This window comes from Mustela lutreola, chromosome 2, assembly GCF_030435805.1.
Source record: "Mustela lutreola isolate mMusLut2 chromosome 2, mMusLut2.pri, whole genome shotgun sequence".
In the NCBI taxonomy this organism is placed as follows: domain Eukaryota; kingdom Metazoa; phylum Chordata; class Mammalia; order Carnivora; family Mustelidae; genus Mustela; species Mustela lutreola.
Genome location: NC_081291.1, coordinates 133228296 through 133240768, shown reverse-complemented (window position 1 = coordinate 133240768; position 12473 = coordinate 133228296).

Here is a 12473-nt window from a genome sequence, read left to right as displayed (position 1 = left end):
TATGAAGATTTAAGTGATGGAAAACACATTTCTGTGCAGTGTAATTGTGAAACCCTTCAAACAGAAACTTCTGGGTCTTAAAGGATGAGAAAGATTTCCCTAAAAGGCCATGAATAAGAAGAAATCCCCCAAATTTCATCCAATTCACGAAGTGAGAAAAGTACAAGAAGTATTTGAGAAACAGCCAGAATTATAGCTGGATTGGAAGGAGGGCCAAAATCATAAAACAGGAAAAGGAAAGAGAAGGCCAAAGATCAAGAGATGGCCAAAACAAAAGAAGACAAAAATGCAGATCTTACAACTATCTTTCATTCTATTATTTGGCATTTCGCTTCTTGGTTTTCAAGTGGGACTGGGCTTACTTACAGGAAATACTATCAACAATCACGCCATAATTTTGAAAAACAGGGAATGCCAGGCACATATACTAGACTTCTCCACATGGCATGTTCCTCAGCAACAAACAAATTTCTGAAAATTCAGAAATTATGATTCTTTTCATGTCTGATGAAAATACTTCATAAAGAACCCTGTGTATTATTGATCACCTTGGTAAAAGTGAGTTTAATGGTCTTTTTTTTTTTTGAAATCGGAGTTCTGAATCAGAAATAAGAGGTAGTAACTGAAATAGAATAAATTAAAACTGTTCCTGTTTATTAGTTCAAGTTTTTAAGAAAAGTTCTTTTGTCTAATCTTCTGAAAACTCAGAATTCTGATTTTCAGCAGACTAATCAATAATGCTGTCTCTCTCTTTCCTCTCTCTCTCTCTCTCTCTCTCTCACACACACACACACACACACACACATCTCTGTTACCATTAATTTTAGCCTTAAAATCCATCAGAATCCTAAAGGAGAACATAGGCAGTAATCTCTTCGATATCAGCCACAGCAACTTCTTTCAAAATATGTCTCCAAAAGCAAAGGAAACAAAAGCCAAAATAAACTTCTGGGACTTCATCAAAATCAAAAGCTTCTACACAGCAAAGGAAACAGTCAAGAAAACAAAGAGGCAACCCACGGAATAGGAGAAGATATTTGCAAATGACAGTACAGACAAAAGGTTGATATCCAGGATCTATAAAGAACTCCTCAAACTCAACACACATAAAACAGATAATCATATCAAAAAATGGGCAGAAGATATGAACAGACACTTCTCCAATGAAGACATGCAAATGGCTATCAGACACATGAAAAAATGTTCATCATCACTAACCATCAGGGAGATTCAAATTAAAACCACATTGATTTCTGCTCTGATCTTTATGATTTCTCTTCTCCTGCTGGGCTTAGGGTTTCTTTCTTGTTCTTTCTCCAGCTCCTTTAGGTGTAGGGTTAGGTTGTGTACCTGAGACCTTTCTTGTTTCTTGAGAAAGGCTTGTACCGCTATATATTTTCCTCTCAGGACTGCCTTTGTTGTGTCCCACAGATTTTGAACCGTTGTATTTTCATTATCATTTGTTTCCATGATTTTTTTCAATTCTTCTTTAATTTCCCAGTTGACCCATTCATTCTTTAGAAGGATACTGTTTAGTCTCCATGTATTTGGGTTCTTTCCAAACTTCCTTTTGTGGTTGAGTTCTAGCTTTAGAGCATTGTGGTCTGAAAATATGCAGGGAATGATCCCAATCTTTTGATACCGGTTGAGTCCTGATTTAGGACCGAGGATGTGATCTATTCTGGAGAATGTTCCATGTGCACTAGAGAAGAATGTGTATTCTGTTGCTTTGGGATGAAATGCTCTGAATATATCTGTGATGTCCATCTGGTCCAATGTGTCGTTTAAGGCCTTTATTTCCTTGCTGATCTTTTGCTTGGATGACCTGTCTATTTCAGTGAGGGGAGTGTTAAAGTCCCCTACTATTATTGTATTATTGTTGATGTGTTTCTTTGATTTTGTTATTAATTGGTTTATATAGTTGGCTACTCCCACATTGGGGGCATAGATATTTAAAATTGTTAAATCTTCTTGTTGGACAGACCCTTTGAGTATGATATAGTGTCCTTCCTCATCTCTTATTATAGTCTTTGGCTTAAAATCTAATTGATCTGATATAAGGATTGCCACTCCTGCTTTCTTCTGATGTCCATTAGCATGGTCAATTCTTTTCCACCCCCTCACTTTAAATCTGGAGGTGTCTTCGGGCTTAAAATGTGTTTCTTGGAGGCAACATATAGATGGGTTTTGTTTTTTAATCCATTCTGATACCCTGTGTCTTTTGACAGGGGCATTTAGCCCATTCACATTCAGGGTAAGTATTGAGAGATATGAATTTAGTGCCATTGTATTGCCTGTAAGGTGACTGTTACTGTATATGGTCTCTGTTCCTTTCTGATCTACCACTTGTAGGCTCTCTCTTTGCTTAGAGGACCCCTTTCAAGATTTCCTGTAGAGCTGGTTTGGTATTTGCAAATTCTTTCAGTTGTTGTTTGTCCTGGAAGCTTTTAATCTCTCCTTCTATTTTCAATGATAGCCATCAAAAGAAATGAAATCTTGCCATTTGCAACAACATGGATGGAACTAGAGCGTATCATGCTTAGCGAAATAAGTCAAGCAGAGAAAGACAACTATCATATGATCTCCCTGATATGAGGAAGTGGTGATGCAACATGGAGGCTTAAGTGGGTAGAAGAAGAATAAATGAAACAAGATGGGATTGGGAGGGAGACAAACCATAAGTGACTCTTAATCTCACAAAACAAACTGAGGGTTGCCGGGGGGAGGGGGTTTGGGAGAAGGGGTTGGGATTATGGACATTGGGGAGGGCATGTGATTTGGTGAGTGCTGTGAAGTGTGTAAACCTGGTGATTCACAGACCTGTACCCCTGGGGATAAAAATATATGTTTATAAAAAATAAAAAAATAATAAAAAATTTAAAAAAAGCCCCTTTGAAAAAAAAAAAAAAAAAAACCACATTGAGATATCACCTTACACCAGTTAGAATGGCCAAAATTAACAGAACAGGAAACAACATGTGTTGGAGGGGATGTGGAGAAAGGGGAAACCCTCTTACATTGGTGGGAATGCAAGTTGGTGCAGCCACTTTGGAGAACAGTGTGGAGATTCCTCAAGAAATTAAAAATAGAACTTCCCTATGACCCTGCAATTGCACTACTGGGTATTTACCCCAAAGATAGAGATGTAGTGAAAAGAAGGGCCATCTGTAACCCAATGTTTATAGCAGCAATGGCCAAACTGTGGAAAGAACCAAGATGCCCTTCAACAGATGAATGGATAAGGAATATGTGGTCCATATACACTATGGAATAGTATGCCTCCATCAGAAAGGATGAATACCCAACTTTTGTAGCAACATGGACGGGACTGGAGGAGATTATGCTGAGTGAAATAAGTCAAGCAGAGAGAGTCAATTATCATAAGGTTTCACTTATTTGTGGAGCATAACAAATAGCATGGTGGACATGGGGAGTTAGGAGAAGGGAGTTGAGGGAAACTGGAAGGGGAGGTGAACCATGAGAGACTATGGACTCTGAAAAACAATCTGAGGGGTTTTAAGTGGTAGGGGGGTGGGAGGTTGGGGAACCAGGTGGTGGGTATTAGAGAGGGCACGGATTGCATGGAGCACTGGGTGTGGTACAAAAACAATGAATACTGTTATACTGAAAATAAATAAAAAATAAATTTAAAAAAATAAAATATTAAAAATATTGAGCAGGATTTGGTAAATTCAACACAAATGAAAAGGAAGTTCTAAGTTTCAGTGAAAGACCAAAATTTTCCATACTTACTTACTGCATTACATTTAAATCAGTAATACAAAGATGCTCTGTCTTAATGCTAACAGTTAATGCAGTATTTTCAAAGAACAACAGAAAAAAATTGGTAATTGATTAAGCACTGTTTTTTTTAAACATTTCAATTCATTCTTTTTTTTTTGAAATTTTAATATAATTTTTTATTTTTTATAAACATATATTTTTATCCCCAGGGGTACAGGTCTGTGAATCACCAGGTTTACACACTTCACAGCACTCACCAAAACACATACCCTCCCCAATGTCCATAATACCACCCCATTCTTATTTCACACCTATCTTATATTCCTGTTAGATATATTTCCTACCAGATATCTTATATTCCTAATACTATAATGCTATCTCTCTCATACCAAATTAGTCACTTAAAAATAGCTCCATGACCTTGGAAAATCATGGAAGTTTCCTAAGCCTCCATTTTCCTATTTTAAAAAAAGTACTACTATTTAAATGAACCATTCCATGTATCATGCCAAGATTTTGAATTTCTACATATTACCTTCCTTCTATGAAAAAGAAGGAGCAATCTCAATTGCTCCTCTGAGTACCAGATTGTGCCATTTATAAATATGATAATTAAAGTAATGATCAGAGACTAGATTTGCAAGTGCATATTTTGGTGTGAATACATTACTCAATCCTCCCCTTCTGGCTTGGGAGAATGCACCAGCATGCTCACGCCAGCCGCTGAGGTTAGAAAGCCTTCTGCCTATAAGGATCCTAGATTTTCACTTCACAATGGCTTTATCAGCTTCTGCAGCTGCTGGATAATGCAAGCTCCTAAGAGGCTCTAAGAGACACTTAGACACCTGTCAAACCAGGTGCAGTGGGACAGCAATTGCCCAAGAAATATCTAGACTGGTATAGAGCCAACTTGTTCTCCACCTTAAAAAAAAAAAAAAAAAAAAAAAAAAAAGGCTAATGTGATCACATTTAGGTAACAGTCCCCTTTCCCATCCAGACATTTTTACAGGCACTTAAAAGACAGAAAGGTGTGTTTTTTAAAAACCTGAAGCGAGGGCTAGCTCAGAATCCAGAAATGGCGCTTACTCAGCCTGTTCTGAAATGTTACCTAGTTGTTAATCATTAATGAGACGCTAAATTTATGAAACCTTGAAGTGAAACAGAACACTAAGATTTTGGCATCAAGTTTCATTTGTATCAACTTTCTGGGGAAAAAAAAAAACAAAAAACAGCTCAGTAAGTTGGACTACAGGCTGCTGGGACTACCCCAGGGCATCAGTGTTGTTCTGTAAAATCACACTATATCATCAGCATACATGTGCACAGGGGAGAAAACACATTAGACTGTAAGATAATCGTCAAGCAGAGAAAATAAAATACGCCCTCAGGCATCCCATTTGTAATTCCCTTGAATCTATGATCACACAGCTTTCTTTCCTGTACAATTCCTCAAGTTAATGCAAACCACTTTATGCAGTCACTATAAGGCCCCAAATCCCTCCAGTTTTCTAGGGGTAATTTATGGCCAGCTCAAGAAAAAGCCTTAGAGAGGTCAATAAAAATTGCTCCAATCACACAGTCTTCATCTATTGCATTAGAGATACTGTGGGTGCCAAATCCTAGGTGATCAGTTTGCTATGAAGCCTGACAAGAAGAACCAGCAAACACTTTGGCTGCAGGTAGTTTGAAATGTGTACATATACATTGTTTTTTGCTTTGTTTTGTTTTTTTGTTGTTGGCTTTTTTTTTTTTTTTTTTCAGAAACAGAACCAAAACAGGACTTTGCTAAATCAAATGTCTTAATTCCTTTTCTGTAGGTGTGAATTACACTGGCACATGTCCTGAGATGAATGAGGAAAGACTTCAGAACAGAGGTACTTACCTCAGCTGTTAAAGGAGTTACCAAATAAAGGAAGTGGGCTTTTCACTGAGATTGTGTCTTAATTTAATGTTCATCAGGAAATAATTCCAAACCTTCCAATGCATAAATTAATTTCTCTCCACAAAAAATGCACATTATTTTCTCCTGTGTGCATCTGTGGACATGAAGGCACAGTACCCACCACCATTAACAAAATGCATCACCAAAAGGTAAAAGAAATCACAATAATGGTCTGGTGTTTGTCATCAGAGTGTCACTGCTTTAAATGTTTACAGTTAATTATTTTAAATTTTTTGAATATATATTTCCTATTACCTAAATATATATTTCCATTCTCCAAAAAAATCTTTCTAGATGTTTCCAGAGATGAATTCCCTATTTACATATATATTAAACAGAAGAGTGGCCTCCAGCTTTCTCAGTCTTCTGATTATAAACACAGTGTACATCAGTCAGGGTTCTCCAGAGAAACAGAACCAGTAGGATATACAGAGACATATATGAGAAGATTTATGGGAATTGGCTCATAATGATTATGGAGCTTGAGATACACCATCTGCAAGCTGAAGAATCAGAAAAGCTGAGGTTTACTTCAATCTGAGTCATGACCCACGAACTGGGAGCTTTGATATCCCAGGGCAGGAGGATCTGAATATCCCAGCTCAAGAAGACAGAGTGAGAATTCACCCATGATGAACTGTTTTACTAGTCCTATCTACCATAAAAAGACAATATAAGAAAATAACTGTATGCATTTTGAGCGGAGACAAGTAATATGATTGTCTATAAAGGTAGAAAATTGTGGATTCATTCATTCATTCATTCAGGTCTGCAAATAATAAGCAAGCACAGCAAAGTCCCAGAACACAAGGTGAATACTTAAAATGTCAATTGTTTTCCTATATTCTAGTAATCAACAACTGAAGTTTGAAAGTAAAAAAACAACAATACTGTCCCTCCTAAACAATATGCTTAGGTATAAATCTTTCTTTAAAATGCAGTATTCAGGGACGCCTGGGTGGCTCAGTTGGTTGGGCAGCTGCCTTCGGCTCAGGTCATGATCCCAGCGTCCTGGGATCGAGTCCCACATCGGGCTCCTTGCTCCGCAGGGAGCCTGCTTCTCCCTCTGCCTCTGCCTTCCACTCTGTCTGCCTGTGCTTGCTCTCACTCTCTCTCTGACAAATAAATAAATAAAATCTTAATAAAATGCAGTATTCATATGTTAACAAATTATGAAAAAATTGATGTAAGTAATTTTTTAAATATTTAAATAAACAGAAATAATCTGTGTTTACAAATTGGAAGAGTTAATGTTAGCATTACAAATTCCAAGGAGCCTGTGTGGCTCAGTTGGTTAATTGTCTGTCTTCACCTCAGGTCGTGATCCCAGGGTCCTGGGATAAAGCCCCACATCACGTTCTCTGCTCAGTGGGGAGCTTTGCTTCTCCCCCTCTGTCTGTCTGCCACTCTGCACATTCACTCTCTCTCTTTCTCTCTCTCTCTGTTGTCAAATAAATAAAATATTTTAAAAAATTGTGAGTTCTTACCATTTGATCTATATAGATTCAATGCAATCCAAATCAAAATTACATTAGGCTATTCTATAGATATCAACAAATTTATTCTAAAATGTATATGGAAAAGCAAAAGACCTAGAACAGCCAACACAATATGAAAGAAGGAGAAAAAAGTTGGAGAATTCATACCTGATTTCAGGCCTTACTACATTTAAAGTCATGGTAATCAAAAGAGGATGATATTAGTGAGTGTACAAACATATAGATCAATGAAAAAAAAAAGTGGAAAACCCCCAAACGGACTCACACAAACATTGTCACTGATTTTTGACAAAATAATAAAAATAATTCAATGGATAAAGAGTTTTTTTTTTCAACAAATGGTGCTGGAAAAAACAATTGCACATCTAATTACTAAGAAATGAACATAGACAGACATTTTACACATTTCATAAAAATTAATTAGTAGTAGATCATATATCTAAGTGTGGAACACAAATTAAAAAATGAGTGAAGCTTCTAAACAGCATCCCACAAAGAAGGTATACAGATATTAAAGACGGATATTAAAAGATGCTCAACACCATTTGTCTTTACAAAATCTAAAACTAAAATGATATAGCCTATATACCTATTACAGTGGCTAAAATACAAAGAAACAAAAAAAGCAAAAACACCCAATGATACTAATTGCTGCTGGGGAAATACAGCAACATGAGCTCTCATTTGCTGCTGTTGGGAATGCTAAATGGTACAGCTACTTTGGAAAATAATCTGATGATATAATCAGATAGCAGTCATACTATTAGATATTTACCTAACTGATTTGAATACCAATGTCCATACCGGAATCTAAATGTGAAACTTCATGGCAGTTTTATTCATAATTTTCCAAAACTAGAAGCAATCCTAAAGTCTTCCAATAAAAGACTGCATAAACATGAAACTGTAATGGTGAATACATAATACTAGGTATTTGTCAAAACCCATGAACCCTTACAACATGAAAAGTGAATCTTAATGTATACACATTTTTAAAATCATTTCAAAGATTAGGGGGATCCCACGATAGAATACAGAAATTGAAAACAACAACCTGATGGTATTAAAAATTTATAACACAACTTTACTGAGCATGGTGAGGCATAAGGTACTGACATAATTAATTTAGGAAATGAATAGTCTGAAAGACTAAAGGCAAAAGAAATGTACATAAGCTACACTGCTTATCAAATCTAGTTGATAAAATTATCTCTCATGAGGGCACAAGTTAACAAATCAGATACTGCTATACTTTTATACTAGAATCAAATAAAGTAAATAGTTTCTTAACCTTAGGGTAGGAATTTACAGTTAAGCAAGAGATAGAGGCTATAATGATGTAAACAATAATGGATTAGAATTGAACACATCACTATCAAATCATGTTTGCCCTAATATAAATATAGAAATACTTATATATATTGTGTTAGTATAGACATATATATTTCTTCGATCTGTTAGCTGACAGAACCTAGAAGTAATTACAACCCAGAAAAACAAGTAACCTAATGGCCAGACCTTTGTTTAAAATATAATTTTTAATAAGAGAAACTAGGTTTCCTTGGGGAAATGGATAATTCTAGGACTTGGAAGAAAATACTAAAGATAAGTCTGAAGTATCTTGTAGCACCAGAAATAAGTGCTTAAAAGAGTTCCACAATGAGAAATAAGGCACAAGATGGTGGAGGAGTAGGGAACTGTATTTCAACTGGTCTCCTGAATTTAGCTGGATATCTACCAAGCCAGTCTGAACACCCAAGAAAACAGCTTGATACATAGGATTGTATGTCTGATCTCTGCAGGGGCAGAGGATCTTCAGTCAAGAGGTACAAAGGATGGAATTATGATTGCATGAACAGATATCAGGGGATAAACAGAAGGGGGAGGGGTCCACCAGAAGCTACCCACTGGAAAGTAAAATAATACACCAGTGCAAAAGCATCCTGAAGCTGGGGACCAAGGATAGCTTGTGGAGCAGTGTTGGTGGGATGGGAAGCACCTGGTAAGACCTCCAACAGGATCCAGGAGTTTAAGGGGCAAATGCTGGGACCAGGGCAGCCGCTTGTGTGGACCTGTGCCTGTGGACCTGGGGAGCTAACTGTCGCTGCTGTTCACACACCCCAGACCAGGATTGCCTGTGGTTTTGGAGGCACAGGGGACAGAGTTTAGTGGGGTCCACCATTGAGAGGATCACTGGGGGTATGCACTGCTATGGAAGGCTGTGATTTGCATGGTTCTTGCAGAGGAGGAGACTGTGTTCTGGAGAGTTTAGAGGGGAGCAGAATGTGGTTTCTCTCCTCTGGGGTGGATGTCTGCATGCAGACATTTTCCTCTGACTCGACCATCCAAAAAGCCACCAGAGAAGAAAAAAAAAAAAAAAAAAAAAAAACAGTTTGCACAGAGCCCAGCCTCTTGATGGGGGACCAGGGCAATTCCACCCAAGCAGGATTAACTGAAAAACAACGTGGCAGGCCCCTCCCACAGAAGACACACTGGAAGGAAAAGACCATGACAACCTGAGGGTCCCCATAAAACTATAAAATCCCAGCACTAAGGGAAAATAGCATACTAAACTTCTGGTGTTGCCTCATAGTCTGCATATTTCTTATATACAACTTTTTTATATGTTCTCATGTGTCTTCTGTTTTGTCTTTTTACCTATTTAACATTTCAACTAGGTGTGTAATATCTGATCCCTAGTAAATTTTTAACTTCTGCTCTTTCACACATATACTTTTTTCTTTTTCATTTATTTATATATAGATAGATATAGATATAAGCTTCAGTGTAGTCCTTTTTTCCCTATACAATACTACCTTTATGTATATATACACCAGTTTTAATTTCCCTGTAACTCTGGGAAGTAGTGTTCTCTAACAAAGAGAACAAAATACACCCAAGAAAAATTGAAACACTCTATCTCACCCACATTAAGAGATTATAGCTCCCCCAACCCTCTGTTTTGTTTTGTTTTGTTTTTAACTTGATAAATCTTATTCTTTGGTTTCCTTTTGGCTGGGTTTCCTTGGTTGTGGCTTCTAATTACTCATAATTTTTTCAGGGTGCATCTTGTCTGAATTGAGGTTGATATTTTCAACTCTATACATTCCCTCAACCACCTCTCAACAGAATTACTAGGAGGAAGAACTCCAAACAATAAGAAAAGAGCCAGAAACAATGGCCACTCCCACAGACCTAATGGATATGGATATAAGCAAGATGTCAGAAACAGACTACAAGGTAACAGCTATGAAGACAATAGCTATGCTGGAGAATACCATTAATGGTAACATAGATTCTCTAAGGGCAGAATGAGAACTAATCAGGCTGAACTTTAAAATGTTATCAATGAGATGCACTATAAATAGATACTCTAACAGCTAGGGTAAACAAGGCAGAAGAATGAATTAGTGACCTGGAAGACAAAATAATAGAAAAGAAGGACTAGGAGGAGACCTGGAAAAAACAACTTAAAATCCATGAAAACTGAATTAGAGAAAAAATGATGCCATGAAATGTTTCAATGACACAATTACTGGGATCCCTGAGAGGGTGGAGAGAGAGAGGACTAGAAGATACATTTGAGCAAATCTTAGCAAGAACTTCTCCAAGAAGCAAGCATGCATTTCCTAGAGGCAGAGAGGACCCCTCCCAAGATTAGAGAGAACAGACCAATAACCCAGCATGTAATAGTAAAACTCACAAATCTTAGAGCCAAGGAAAGTATCTCAAGGGCAGTTAGGGGGAAGAGATTCCTTATATATAGAGGAAGGAACATCAGAATAATGTTAGACCTGTGCACAGAGACCTGGCAAGCCAGAAGAAAGAGAAGGAAAACTTCCAAACTCATTCTATGAAGCCAGAATTACCCTAATCCCCAAACCAGGCAAAGACCCCCATCAAAAAGGAGAATTTCAGACCAAGATCCCTGAGGAATATGGATGTCAAAATTCTCAACAAGATCCTAGTTAATAAGATACAACAGTACATTAAAAGGATTATCCATCATGACCAGAGATGCAAGGGTGTTTCAACATTCACAAATTAATCAATGTGATAGAACACATTAATAAGAGGAGAGAGAAGAACCATATGGTGCTCTCAATTGATGCAGAAAAGGCATTTGACAAAATACAGCATCCTTTCCTGTTTAAAACTCTTTAGAGTGTAGAGATAGAGGGAACATTCCTCAATTCCATAAAACCATCTATGAAAAGCCCACAGCAAATATTCTCAATGGGGAAAAGCCGAGAGCCTTTCCTTTAAGATCAGAAACATGATAAGGATGCCACTCTTGCCACTATTGCTCAGCATAGTACTAGAAGTCCTAGCAACAGCAAACAGAAAGCAAAAAGAAATAAAATGTATTCAAATTGGCAAAGAAGATGTCAAACTCTGCCTCTTCACAGATGACATGATACTTTATATGGAAAACCCAAGATTCCACCCCCAATTACTAGAACTCATACAACAATTCCAGTAATGTGGCAGGATGCAAAATCAATGCACAGAAGTCAGTTGCTTTCCTAATACACTAACAATGTAACAGTAGAAAAAGAAATTGGGGTATCAATTTTATTTACAATAGCACCAAAAAACCATAAGATTCCTTGGAATAAACCTAACCAAAGAGGTGATGGAGCTATACTCTAGAAACTATAGAACATTTATAAAAGAAATTGAAAAAGACACAAAAACATGGAAAAACATTCCATGCTCATGGATCAGAAGAATAAGCATTGTTAAAATGTTTATGCTATGCAGAGCAATCTATATGTTCAACAACATCCCAGTCAAAATACTAATGGCATTTTTCAATGTGCTGGAACAAATAATCCTAAAATTTGTAGGGAAAAAAGACCTGAATCACCAAGGAAATGTTGAAAGATAAAAACAAAGCCGTGGACATAACGTTGCCTGATTTCAAGCTATATTACAAAGCTGTGATCACCAAGACAGCATGGTACTGGCACAAAGACAGACCATAAATCAGATGGAACAGAATAGAGAGCCCAGATATGGACTCTCAACTCTATGGTTAACTAATCTTCGACAAAGCAGGAAAAAATATCCAATGGACAAAAGACAGTTTCTTCAATAAATGGTGCTGGGCGTTAGACAGCTGTATACAAAGAATGAAACTCAACCACTTTCTTACACCATACACAAAGATAAACTCTAAATGGATGAAATACTTCAATGTGCAACAGGAATCCATCAAAATCCTTAGGAGAACATCAGTCATAGCAATTTCTTTCAAGACACGTCTGCAAAGGCAAGAGGGATAA